The 14,579-nt window shown below is 50.9% G+C and overlaps 1 protein-coding gene across 1 annotated transcript in view; it reads left to right on the top strand.

The window, feature by feature from the left end:
* Positions 1-14,579, top strand: part of LOC135829454 (uncharacterized) — a 125,153-nt gene that overhangs the window by 1,806 nt on the left and 108,768 nt on the right. The window contains exon 2 of the mRNA XM_065341859.1: positions 2,823-2,921. The gene's annotated coding sequence lies outside the window, so the exon portion shown is untranslated. The remainder of the gene's footprint in view (positions 1-2,822; positions 2,922-14,579) is intronic.

Raw genomic sequence — 14,579 nt, 5'->3', positions numbered from 1 at the left:
CTCCGAAAACAGCACACGAGAGTGTCGCACAGGGCAACCAGCCGGCAGGCGTTCCGTTGCGCCAACAGTCGCACTGGACGCCCATTCACTTGGATCGGCTTGAGTCGGCTCTGGCCAGGCACCCTGACCGCGCATTCGTTAACTCCCATTATGCATGACATGTCCTCTCCATTTTTGTTCAACAGGCTCGCCGATGCCCTGGGTAGCCACGAATAGATTCAATGTGCATGACCTGTTGCACTACCTCAACGATTTCCTCACAGTTCAACCTACACAGCCGTCAAACTATGTTTGTCGGCAGTTTTACACATTACTCGCAGTCATGGACCACCTGCCAGTCCCGTTAGCCAAGGGCCCTGACAAGGTGTGCCCGCCGTCCACAATTGTCACATTATTTGGGCATAGAGTTAGATTCCCAAGCATGGGAGATGCGGCTGCCAGCCTCAAAGCTGTCGGAACTAAAGAGCACCCTTGACACCTGGGTACACCTAGTACAGTGCACCAAACGGGAATTGCTCTCGTTGGCAGGCTCTTTGTCATTTGCCGCCTAAATAGTACCAATGGGCGCACTTTCTGCCAGCCAGTACACGTCTCGCTCAATCCACTCCTCCACAGCAGAGAAGAACTGTGTCTCCTCTTCTGCGCTAATCTTCTTCCGCGGGTACTCGCTGATACCAGGACCATCACAGCCATTTGGTTCTTCACCAGACTTCTATACCCATTTAACCTTCCAAAGCTTCTCTGCCGACATCCAATGCATCTCGCCGTCGTCAACCTTCAGGATGACATCGTTGTCGTCACTCTCTACTTGGACATGATGAGACAGCTTTGAATGCGGGCGTGTCGGAGCTGCAGGCATTGGTGAGTCATCGGCGACTGGCTGGAGAACTTCGTTGTTAGCACTAGGGGCCATACCGTCGGTCAGCTGATCCTCATACAATAGCAATCATGTAGACTGTTCAGGAGGCGCCACAGCTGCTGATGCGAATTGCACTGGCGGGCTACTATCTGCGGGGGCTGGACCGGGCCGAATTACGACGCGCACAAGCTGATCATTCGCATACTCTACAGACAGGCGCCCACACAAAGTCACCAGGTCAATGCCAATCAGTACGCCAGCGGCCACTACATACAGATCAGGCACAACGACAGCATTCAAGACCACTTCATGTATACTCACTGGTCCGTCATGCCTTCAAAACGTGAGGGTCACTGTACCACACGTCTGCATGGTGTTGCCATCCAGCGCTACAAAACTGTCACTATTTGTCAGTGGCGTCACATCGAGACCAAGGCAATGCAGCAGGGCTTCTGTTACTAACGTCCGGGTGGAGCCAGTGTCTATCACTGCTGCAGCACGCTCACTGTCACTCGCGTTAGGACCAGCGCATTCAACAAACACACGAGGTAGCTTCGGGCACGATGATGATGCAGATGCCAGGAGGCACACGCCCTTGGAGTAGACTGAGGCCCCATCAACTTAGCAGCTGTGTATCCAGCCACTTTTGTCTCAGCACGCAGTCTTTCTTGACATGCCCTTTCTTGTCACAGAAGTGGCAGAACAGGTCCTTGCGCCGGTGCTCTTGTTTTGTACCATTCCCTTCTAGGGATAACTTCGGGCAATGCCTTTTGAAGTGGCCCGGTTCTCCACAATGGTAGCAAAGCTGCGGCGATGACGTGGCAACACTGTCTTGCACAAATGTGGCAGCTGCGGACACTGCACCAACTCTGGTGTCGGTTGCTGTTCGCAGTGCCCGGATCCTATCAAGGCATTCATACACCTTCAGGTCCTTGCCTGCCATGGACAAACGGAAATACTTTGCCTACACTCACATCCCACTCGACATTGGACCAATTACTTGCTTTTGCACAAGAAGGACTAAAACTAAAAGAGCAAGAGAAGAAAGATCATGGCTCGCGCACCAAGATCACATGGACAAAATGGCGACCTACGTCATCGTGTGCACTCACAACAATACTAGAAAAATAATACTGGAAAATGGATGGACGTCACGAGAAGAGCGCGGATAAATAATACAAAGCTCAACAAGAATTGATGTGTAGTGATCAAAAGTAAATACGTTCGATATCAAGAAAGTAATAGAGAGAGAGAGTGAGAGAGAGAGAGAGAGAGAGAGAGAGAGCAAGAAAGAGAGAGAGAGAGAGAGAGAGAGAGAGATAGAGAGAGAGTGAGAGACATAATCACACTCACAAACAAGTACCCCTTGCCCACACAAATACGTCACATACGCACACCTGCAGTAGCATGCATATGCAAAGTTAACGTCATGCTCTCATGCGCGCACACACATGTGTACGCCTGCGCGTGTGTGCTCAACATTCGTGGACATGCACAAGCGCACACACTCACACACACCATGCGCCATGCCATGTTCATTGGATTTTGCCTGTATTTCACCTGATGATCAGGCATGAAACTATACTAGTGAAAATTGTATTCTTGTTTCCAAGGAAATTGTTCATTAATTCCCAAAGAAATCTTCTTTGATAATGATCCAGAAATCCCTATGCCATTGTCGGTGTTACCTTTACTCATTAACTGTGTTTTTTTTGTTTGTGTGTGTGTGTGTTTTTGCGCATGCATGGTTGTGTGTGTATGTATGTGTGTGTGTGTCTATGTGTGCATGTGTGTGTGTGTGTGTGTGTGTGTGTGTGTGTGTGCGTGTGCGTGAGTGTGTGTGCGTTCATGCATATGCGTATTTTTATGTGGTTGTGAATCGCCATGTGTATGTGTGTATTTGTGTATGTTTATGTGTGTTTGTGTGTACTTGGTTTGTATTCATTAACAATACTACTTCCAGGATGGTAACACACCATTACACTTTGCAGCATCGAATGGTCATGTTTCCGTAGCAGAACATCTACTTAATTCTGGACATTCGTTGGACCCAAAGGATGATGTAAGTCAGGATATCCCTGGTGCATCCTTGTTAGTGTATGAACAGAAAAGAAGGATAATACGAGTGTACACAGTCCGGTCCGGTGCATGTGTACCAGGTCTCATGTTCATCTGTTGTACTCACAATAATACATGCACAATTGGAGAACATTTTCATGGGAGAACAACAGTTTGCACTATCTTCAACAGCCTAGACAACAATATTGAGTTCCTTGTCAACTCAAAAATACTTTAAAGTCCAGTGTCTTGATGAGATTTGGTGTATGTTTTCATGTGAAATCGCACTGAACACAATTATGGTTCTGTAAAGCAACCGGCTGCTAGATTGGAATTCTTTGGCACTTTGTACACCTGCATAATGTTACACTTCCAGTGGCAGGTAAGATAGTTGAACAGCACAATCAGTCATGTCTTTGTGCGTAACCCGTACAATACTGGTGGTTTGTGTAAATCTGCATGAAGAAGTCTCATCCAAACTTGGTTGGTTGAATTTCCAGTGGCGTATTTTCTTGTCCTGAACAAAACCAATCTACCAACCCACATGGGGAGAACACTCGGGTATGCCAATGTTGCACCAGTTTTTTGTTCATTGCAGGCATCCTCGCTGTGCTTTTGAATTGCCTGTCGTTGGCAGCAGAGGATTGGGCGTATTTTGGAGGCTTCTTATTACTTCCTCCGTTAAGCAAAACTTCGTTGCATTTTTACAGTTCAGTCCAAATCATTCTACGGCTACGAACACGATTTGCAAAGTGGAAAAAAGCAGCATATGAAAGATATATAATGACAGATGAAACACAGCTCGTTTCAAAGCCGTCCAGTTTCACTCTTCGATGACGACTTACACTCACTGATGACATCGAGTCTGGAGCCTCACTGACTTTCACCTCCAGCGCTGCCAGCTTTTGTACCGCAGCATTTACAAATTGCCAAGACACGATTTGATCGTGGAGATCGCCAAGTTCTTTGCTCGAACTGTGAGCTTGATGACCTCCACGGTGGCGCTGGTAGTTGTGGCCACTCTCCGGAACGCCATGGAAGGAGCCACACAGACGCAAACAAACGCTCCCCATCTTCGCAGGGGTGTATTCGTGCCAGAACGTTTCCACACCCTGCAGAAGCTCCTTTTAGGTTTCCTTAGCCACGAGTGACACGGCTGTCTACAGGCTGAGGAAGAACGCCAAGTCGTCGAGGTTGAGATCAGGATTTTGCGCCGACTGCATGACAACATGAATGTCGAACATTTTTGATTTCCCCTGCGCTGCAAACAAAAGTGCATTGATTATGGTTGTGTGCGGATGCGCACCATCGACTCGTGCTAGTACAGCAGTGCCTGAGCGCTGGCCGGCTCCTGGATACTTCTTAGAGCCAGCGGTATTTCAAACTGTTTCTCACTTTCGTACTTTGGTGTCATGCGCGCACGCCTGGGGTTGTGTTCTGGTGACATCCTGTCGAGAAACGGTTCTGCTTCGCCGATTTTTTCAAAGGACTCCACGCTTTTTGGAGGTTCAAAAGCCTGTCAGAACAATGGACGACAACTCGGCTACCCTATGTAGAGGATAGATCACTGACATGTATGTCTAATACCGACAGAAATATCATGACAAGAACACTAAAAACGCAACGAAGCTTAGCGGAGGTAGTAAGTTCTTACCCTATCCCTAATGCCTTCGAGCTTATCACAGACAATAACGACCTTTTGGGGAGATAGTGTGCTGCTTTGAGTAACCTGTATTGCCATGCAAATGTTCAACAAGCTTGAAAGCAACGCCACACTGCTGCCTGGAACTAGCTCGGGAATCCCCGCAACACACTTACAATAGTTGTGAAATACCAAGCAATGGACAGCAGCTGGCTTATGAGGAGCCATAGCTGACTTGTAATGAGCGGGAACAAGTGAAGCCAATGCCGGTTAGAAAGAGCAGAGCTAAACTTCCCAATTTACCGTATGGAAGACGATTTTATTAGAGAAATGGAGTGTAAAACCTAGCATTAAAAAAAAGAAATAAATTATCGTATCCGTTCCCGAAGGGAACTCACGACGGCCGCTAACACCCGATAAACCCTAGCGGCAGATGCAGCGCCTAACGGTGGGGGTGAGTGGATAAGTCTCACAACCACTGGCACAAGTGCCGAGAACGACCCTATTAGCTGCATCCATGTACCCCTTGTGCCTGGCCACAAGTTCCCAGTTGACTGTGGGTAGCAGCACGGCTGGAAAAACCACTCCCAGGCAGGACTTGAACCAGCTACCTCTCGTATCTCAATCATGGTTTTCGACCAACCCACTGTGCCTGCCTGGTCTAGAAGCAAACAAATATGTTGACGTTGCATGGATGGCACCACAAAAAAAGAAAGTGAAAGTAAGCAGTCATGCACATACAAGAGCAATGTCATTATGGTTGGTGTTGTTGTCAACTACCCTGTCTACACTGGCCAACATGCAACACTCACTGCCCACTCGACATTGGACTAGTTACTTGGTTTTGCACAAGAAGAAATAAAACTTTTAAAAAATTAAAAAAATCACGGTTTGCGTCTGCATCTTCGCAGCTGCATCTGCGCCTTGATCCTTGAAGGGTGGTGGCGTTCTTACGGATGCGGAAAACTCGGCCTCTATATATAAAACTAAAAGAGCTAGAGAAAAAGGATAAAATCTTGCGAACCATCATGACACGGACACAATGGCGACCTACATCATCATGTGCACGCACAATAATACTGGGAAAGGAAGAACGTCACGACCACAGCGCGAATTAATAATACAAAGCCTAACAATAATTGGTACGTAGTGATCAACAGTAAATGTGTTTGATATAAAGAAAGGAATAGACAGAGAGATAGAGATAGATAGATAGAGAGAGAGAGAGAGAGAGAGAGAGATAGATAGATAGATGAGGTGGCGTCGACAGTTACTTAGTCGATCTATTACAACTCTCCCCCCAGACGCCAATACTCCAGAACAATATCGCATTGGTACTGAGTCACTGCCTCCGCCGTCAAATTTCAGGCCCCAGGCTCCACTATCACTAGTGTCACTCTCACTGTCACTCTCGGCAGGGCTCGGCTGAGCGCTGTGGACATCCGCATTGTCTGGTAATACAGGAGCTGAGTCTAGCTTCATAAGGTCAATGTTGACCACTTACTCTGCATCATTGGCATGTCTGATCACAATGGTTGATGATGACATAATCTTCTCCACCTTCCAGGCACGTACGCAGGGTAACCTCTAGAGGGTTGTCAGCCGAATCACAACCAATAAGTTTTAAAAATCTCAGTTGAGGCGTAGCATTAACTGTAGTTAACACGCACGTAACGATCTCTCAGCGCGTGTTAACTGTAGTTAACACGCACGTAACGCTCTCTCAGCGCGTGGCCGCCTGCGTTTACTGCACATAGCACTCCACATTTGCCCGTAGCTACTTCACACTGCATTCCACATCTACCCGTAGCGCTGTCGTTGAGCTGCTTTCCAGGTTGATGCGTTTGATGCAATCCGAATTGATGCAATCTGAATTCGGACCCCACGCGGAGTTCTCTGAGACCCCCGCGGTGGCTGCACGACAAAATGTCGAGGACAGGGACACCCACGAACCTACTATACCTGTCGTCCCCGTGTCCGCGGCAATCGCGACCGCCATGAAACAGTTTATGGACCGACTGGACCGTCTGGAAGGTGCAGAGCAAACAGCAACCTCAGCCCTAGGTACGTCCACTTTGCATTCGTCTAGTGTTTCCTGCGCCATGCTGCATGATGAAGGGCCTGTAAAAATCAAGCGCACCCCAGAGCGTGATCGACAAAATCGTAACGCACCAATTTGTTGACTTACAAGAACTGTTGCCACTGACCGCCACGGACGTGCCAAGCCCCCGCGCTCTGGTGTTGGGCGAGGAGGCACCCGGAAAATTCACGCTGTCCTCCCAGCCACGCATGTCCCGGCGCATTTCGGACATCGAAAATTCGCTGGAAGCATGGACGATATTCACAGCCGTCTATCTAGATGCGCATCCGCGCAGAGCAGTAGAACTGTTGGCGTATCAGCACCATTTTCTGAACGCCAGCAAGAAATTCACGTTTTCTGCAGTTGCCGAGTATGACTGCACCTTCCGCCACAGCATCGCGTCCTAGCCGTCACGCCGTTGGGACACAACACCAGAAACACTGTACACTACCGTGTTTGATGCCCGTGCTGTGCGGCCCTTTCGGCCCAGCTCCGCGGCAGCCCCCGGCGCCGCACGCTCATCAACCGAGCGGTATCGACTCTACAACCGGGGATTGTGTCGTCGAAACCCCTGTTTGTACGCTCACCAATGCAGCACCTGCAACGTCTCCAGACACGGCGCACGGGAGTGTCGCACAGGGCAACCAGCCGGCAGGCGTTCCGTTGCGCCAACAGTCGTACTGGACGCCCGTTGACTTGGATCGGCTTGAGTCGGCTCTGGCCAGGCACCCTGACCGTGCATTCATTACCTCCCTTATGCAAGACATGTCCTCTCCATTTTTGTTGAACAGGCTCGCCGATGCCCTTTGCTGGGTAGCCACGAATAGATTCAATGTGCATGACCTGCTGCACTACCTCGATGATTTCCTCACAGTTCAACCTCCACAACCGCCAAACTATGTTCGTCTGCAGTTTTACACATGACTCGCAGTCATGGACCACCTGCAAGTCCCGTTAGCCAACTGCCCTGACAAGGTTTGCCCGCCGTACACAATTGTCACATTTTTGGGCATAGAGTTAGATTCCCAAGCATGGGAGATGCGGCTGCCAGCCTCAAAGCTGTCGGAACTAAAGAGCACCCTTGACACCTGGGTACACCTAGTACAGTGCACCAAATGGGAATTGCTCTCGTTGGCAGGCTCTTTGTCATTTGCCGCCAAAATAGTACCGCCCGGGCGCACTTTCTGCCAGCCAGTATCTGTCTCTTGACAGGCCCCAGCGCCTGAGCCAAGAGACTCCAAACGATATAATCCAGGTGGCACGCTTGCATTGAGTCATGGAACGGCCGGTCACTACTGCTAGACCCATCCTGGTGCAAACAGACCGAGATGCAGCTGTTCACGCATGCTTCTGACCATGGCTATGGCTTGGTCTGTGGCAAAGAATGGGCGTATGGCCAGTGGGAGGCACTTCACAAGGATCTGTCCATAGAATGGCGCCCTTATCTGTGTGACGCTAGGCAAACGACTGTGCAAGCGTCGACTATTAGTTCAATGTGACAACGAAGCGGTCTGCACAATCTGGCGCACAGGAATGTCTAGGAGCCCAGAGATCATGACACTTGTCAGGATTGCGTTGTTAGCAGCTGCCAAGCATAACATGGTTGTGTTTTTAGCACACATACGTGGTGTTGACAACGTTCTTGCTGACCGTTTGTCCCGGCTGCAGGTCGAGAGCTTCCGGAAGCTACATCCCCAGGCGTCTCCTGTCCCCATGTCGCTAGAAGTCTGGCAGCTCACACGCCTACAGACCACACCATAGCCCTTATCCTTGCGGAAGTGGCAACAAGTACCGCCCGGTCGTATGCTGCCGGCGTGACAGCATACGAGAGATTATGCCAGTTAGCCCCATCCCTCACACAAACAAGTCAACAAAGAGGCATCTTTGGATTGAGGAGTGCTGGTTTCGAAACAACTGGTTTGAAGCTCAAAGTAGAGCTGGTGTAAGCTCAGAGCAGAGCTGGTGTTAGCTCAAAGTAGAGCTGCTGTTAGCTCAAAGTAGAGCTGCGGTTAGCTCAAAGTAGAGGTGCGGTTAGCTCAAAGTAGAGCTGCTGTTAGCTCAAAGTAGAGCTGCGATTAGCTCAAAGTAGAGCTGCGGTTAGCTCAAAGTAGAGCTGCTGTTAGCTCAAAGTAGAGCTGCGGTTAGCTCAAAGTAGAGCTGCTGTTAGCTTAAAGTAGAGCTGCTGTTCGCTCAAAGTAGAGCTGCAATGCTAAATGGATGTAATATAGCGCAAGGCAGAGCCGCAGCAAATAGCTAGATAACACCAGTTGTGAGAGTGGACCCGATTAGTGGGTACGATAATTGTGATGGTGTGAATAAGTTGGATAGGGAGGGATGGTGGGAAAAGAAACACTGCTGAAGCACGATCCGTTGTCTGGAAGAGCACAACAGGGCAAGCAAGATTTGTTTTTCTTTTCCGCAAAATGGGCTGGTGCCATTTGTGATTTCGCAGCAAAACAAAGCGCATGACGTCAGTCTTGAATGCAGTACAAAGCAATGCAGTGCAGTGTGTGCGCTAGTTCGGATTGTTGCTAACAAGTACTAGCACAGCTAGTACACCATTAGCCCCATCCCTCACACAAACAAGTCAACAAAGAGGCATCTTTGGATTGAGGAGTGCTGGTTTCGAAACAACTGGTTTGAAGCTCAAAGTAGAGCTGGTGTAAGCTCAGAGCAGAGCTGGTGTTAGCTCAAAGTAGAGCTGCTGTTAGCTCAAAGTAGAGCTGCGGTTAGCTCAAAGTAGAGCTGCGGTTAGCTCAAAGTAGAGCTGCTGTTAGTTCAAAGTAGAGCTGCGATTAGCTCAAAGTAGAGCTGCTGTTAGGTCAAAGTAGAGCTGCTGTTAGCTCAAGATAGAGCTGCTGTTAGCTCAAAGTAGAGCTGCTGCTAGCTCAAAGTAGAGCTGCGGTTAGCTCAAAGTAGAGCTGCTGTTAGCTCAAAGTAGAGCTGCTGTTAGCTCAAAGTAGAGCTGCGGTTAGCTCAAAGTAGAGCTGCTGTTAGCTCAAAGTAGAGCTGCTGTTAGCTCAAAGTAGAGCTGCAATGCTAAATGGATGTAATATAGCGCAAGGTAGAGCCGCAGCAAATTGCTAGATAACACCAGTTGTGAGAGTGGACCCATGAAACCAGCACTCCGTTAGCTAAGCACTATTGACGCACAGCAAGGGTCAATTATTGTCAGCACAGGCAAGCATTGCGCAGCTAGAGTTCAGTAGCTCATTATTCACCCGAGTTGGGGATCATGGCATCCATGACACGGCAGCAAGCCGGGATGATACCTGGCGCTTAGCGCTTGTTGAAGTCCGGATGTAGCATAGACACGGATCGCTCTTTCCACTGACCTGCCACTCGGAAGAAGAAGTCGGGGTCACCAGCCATAGCAGCGGTGGTTGCTGTACCAATGTGGACCAAATGTCCGGAGTAGTTCGACTGTGATGGTACACCGGCCGCAGCGACACGAGACCATACTGTTACTGTGAATGACTGCCTGGTCAGCTGCTGTCTGTTCGAGAGTACGAACAAGAGTTGCTCCGGTCCCTCGCGACGAGTGACAAATGGGTAGCTAATAATGGCACGGACCGGGCAGTACGGCGGTACAGACGGGCCAATGTCACTAGTAACGCCTTTACCGAATGGGTCCGTCTTGGATGAAAGCAGGAAGAGTTGCAGGCGTCCGTCACCAGGGGAGCTAGTACAGCCCCGTGTGATGCCATTAGTGAATTCAGCACACCGAAGAAATCCAAAGAAGCAGCATGGCGGCTTGGTAGAGCAGCTTGTCATGGCCATTTAGGATACTACTTTTCCTGCGTGCATCCGTCAGGTGTCGTAGGATTGGCATAGTTATAGGAAGGCGAGGGGTGAGTACAGCCGTACCATGGCATCGCTGGATGCCCTTTAACACCCTCTTCAGAAGCCACGCATACACTACGGGGCCGGCAAACCCATTCTCAAGGTGGGCTTTATGTACCGCACTCGCATACACAGATACAGTTCAGGGCACGCTGATCATAGTTCACGCATTAATGTGTGTCCAGGAACGATGACTCGGGCAGCAAAAGTGAGCTTCCCCAGGAGGGACTCGAGTTGACGCTGGCCGATGCTGCACTCGCTGATAGTAGCCATGAGTGGCGCATGGATCTCGGACAGCTTGTCCTCTGGTAGCCAAGCTTCGTGGCGCTTGCAGTCTAGGACAATACCAAGGAAGGTCAATGATGGTGATGGCCCTTTGAGCTGGGATGGAGCAAAGAGTGCCGAGATACGTGAATGCCCGGAGGGGGATGGTGAGTTGCTGGTTGGCTGCAGCCAAGCCAGTGGAGATATCGAAAAAGTCATCGAGGTAATGAAGCCGGTGATCTATAGCAAACTCGTGCTGCATGATCCAGTTGACTGCTGTGGCTACTGAGTCAAAGACGGCTGGGCTGGAGCGGAGGCCGAAAGCGCTCGTAGTAGTAGGAGCCTTCCCAGCGAAGTCCTGACGGCGGACTGGGATCTGCCGAAATGCACTGCGTACATCGAGCTTGGACAAATACACAGGCTGTGGGCATGACATGATGATGTTGATCGCGTTGTCAATGCTCGCGTAGTGCAGAGAGAGCGGCTCGGCAGGAATGCCGTCGTTCGCGCCGGTGCCTTCCGGACTAGACAGATGGTGTCGCAGCTTACCGTTCTTTTTGGGGATGGCACCAATACCAGAGTGGCGCATGAACTGAAATGGAGGTGACAGAAATGGGCCTGTGGTCTCGCTGCGGGCGCAGGAAGCAGCTAATTGCTCGGATATAAATGCCGCGTGAGTGGAAGCCAAGGGTAGATTATTAGAGAAAACCGAAATGTCGTGTTAGCCGGCGATCCAAGAGTAAAGCCACTGCGCAGGCCATGGAGAACATACGCAACACATGATTGATCTGAGTGGTTACGTAACAGGCGGGCAAAGTGGTCAGCTAGCAGTGTGGTGTCTGCAGAATGTATAGGAAAGAAACCACGTACCGAGTCAAGCGATTCAGTAGCCATTCTGCTAGGAGCGGCGGGGTGGCCGATTGTCTCCGCGCTGCGGCTGGTTGCACATGATGCATGGGTGGTCCTTGCCACACTGGCTGCAGGTGTGGGAGAAGCGGCACGACGACGAAGAACAGCGACCTCCATTGAAGTTGCGGCAGATTTCTTGGCCGTCGCTGGTATGGTTGCGACCACTGGAGGTAAATGCTGCTGGCTTGGGGACGAAAAGGACACAAACCGCCCCTGGATGGACCGTCTTACATTGAGAGCATTTTGGGTGTGCATGGCTTGTGACAGCTATCTGCCATAGGTTAACGTCGATGGTGTCCAACCTCTTCGTGCCTGGTTACTGGGCCACGAGCATCCGCAGCTGGCGGTCGTACTCTAGCCACGCGCTTGGGAAGAACTGGCGTTTAGCAGTCAGGACCAACTGCTGGTACGCAATCAGCGCAAAAGCTCAGCAGTGTGGTGTAGGGCAGCAGCCGTGATAACAGACATGTATGTGGTCCATGCCTCGAGCCGGGTAGCTACATGTATAATTATCGTGAACCTTGCGACGCACCTGCTTCGCGTCATCCGACTCAACGATATTTAGCTGGCTATCGTTATTCGGGCTGTGCACCAGCCGGAATGTTGGGCCGGAAGTGTGCAAGAATTTCAGGCAACAAACTTGAAAAATCTACGAACTCCCCTCGCAAGATACGTTCTAGCACAGCCTTGGGCACAGCTGGTGCAGGTGGCTGATCTGGTGGGTTACAGGAGATTGGCCTGGCGTAGTGGCGGCAGCAGCCGCATTGCCTTGGCCTTGGGTGAGGAGCGGCACAATGCTCTCCGATAGTAATATAATGGCGGCCGACAAAGCCGACTACACCTCGTCCCGTACGAGAGCGCAGAGATCCGTTGAGCCCGCGTCACCTGAGCTGGCGGAGGAGGCATTGGTGCCAGTCGGGCTTCTGGGCTCGCGAGCCGTGTCCGCACTGTAATGTTGCTGGTTCTCCTGGCCGGAGCAGACCTCACTACCAAGGGCTAGTTGTGCCAGCAAACGGTCCTGTAAAATACTTTCACTAAGTTTCCTTTCGGATTCAAGCCGCGCTGAGAAGGCTCGCTGCGGAGGGCTTGGCAAGGCATTGCCTTGACAGTGCCGACAGTTAGGTCAGGCGTACTGAAGAAATACAGTGTCGAGGTGACACTCGGGCTGGCAGCAAAGCTACGAAAGGCAAAGAAACACTGCAGAAGCACGATCCGTTGTCTGGAAGAGCACAACAGGGCAAGCAAGATTTGTTTTTCTTTTCCGCAAAATGGGCTGGTGCCATTTGTGATTACGCAGCAAAACAAAGCGCATGACGTCAGTCTTGAATGCAGTACAAAGCAATGCAGTGCAGTGTGTGCGCTAGTTCGGATTGTTGCTAACAAGTACTAGCACAGCTAGTACACCACCTGCACCGTGTCGCGCGATACCCCATTCAGGCTTAACACATACTGGATTTCCGAGCATACCGTCAAGTCTTGTATAAAAGCCTCACTTGAATAGAAGCCGCTCTCGAATAGAAGCCGCGATTTTGGGCCCATCAAATCACACATAAGCCTGGTTTTAGTGTTGACATACATAGAAATACCTGTCTTGTATAGAAGCCTGTCTGATATAGAAGCCAGCAAAATTTCACCAAGAAGGTCATAGAAGCCGCAGCTTTTATACAAGACTTTACCATACATGTCATCCAAGTGCCGGCTGGCAACTATCAATGTCTACCTCCAAGTCTTCCGGCATTACAAAATCGTCAACCACCTGTCGTTGTCCCCGTTCCAGGACGGGCGACTGGACCTGCTGCTCCAGGGTATCGCCCGCAACCAGTGCACGAGCAGCCATGTGCAGGAACCCTGGGCTGTCCCGCTGCAACACCTCCGTGCAATCCAGGGCTTCCTGCCGCACTCCGGTCTATCACCGGCCGACCAAGCCATGCTCTGGAGCGCTATCACACTCACCTAATACGCGTTCCTGCGAGTCAGTGAGTGCGCCTCTACCCACCCGCAGAAGATGTTGACGCGGGAACGCGTCTGCATCCGGGAGAACGCAGTGAGGCTGGCTATCTCATTCTCCAAAACAATGCAACTGGGAGAGGGCAGCGATGTGACCGTCGGCGCCACCAACAATAACACCTGCCCGGTAGCCGCATTAGGGAAGTATGCACAGCTGCGCCCCCAAGTGGCGGGAGCGTACTTCCGCTACCATTCTCGCCAGCCGCTTCGCCCCTCGGACATGAACGACTTACTCCGCCGAGCTCTCCCTGGCCAGAAGATCGCCAGCCATAGCCTGCGTATCGGTGCAGCCACTGCCGCCGGAAGGAATGGCCTGCCACCTTGCGTCATCCAAAGGACCGGCCGATGGCGGAGCAACGCTGACCTCTGATACATCCGTCAATCAGAATCGGACATGGAGCCAATCGCGAAGGCACTGGTGACAGCGTGAGTACATGCACCCCCTTCCTGGCACTATCAGCTGCCTGAGTGACAGCACTGCCCTTTTGACACTATCTGCTGTATGAGTGACAGCACTTCCCCCTAACACTACTCGCTATAGGTCGTGGTGACCACACTGCCCCCATAAGCACTGCTGGCAGCAGGAGCGTCTGCACTGCCCTCCTAGCACTCCTCTCTGTACGAGTGCTATTGCTCTCCCGTGCTGCTCCCTGCATAGTTGATGGCACCTGCCCCCTTGATACTTACTTCTGTAGACTCAAAGTTATGTCCCTGAACATCGCTGTACACTTTCATGTAGTTTCCATGTTAAAGTCAGCTAGATTGGGGCTCACGCCTCCCCCAGCAATTTCATTTTTGGGTGGCATTCACTTGGAGTGGGTGGCTGCAAAGCACCCTGTAAGCCTTTGAGCTGACACCCAACTCTAGGTTACCAGCCCCTGCATTCGTCCTACCATGCAGATGTCCGGGTGTAAGCG

The sequence above is a fragment of the Sycon ciliatum genome, chromosome 13 (genome assembly GCF_964019385.1).
Source record: "Sycon ciliatum chromosome 13, ocSycCili1.1, whole genome shotgun sequence".
Lineage (NCBI taxonomy): Eukaryota > Metazoa > Porifera > Calcarea > Leucosolenida > Sycettidae > Sycon > Sycon ciliatum.
The sequence above is the reverse complement of the archived record's forward strand: the minus strand, read 5'-3'. Positions and strand labels throughout refer to the sequence as shown.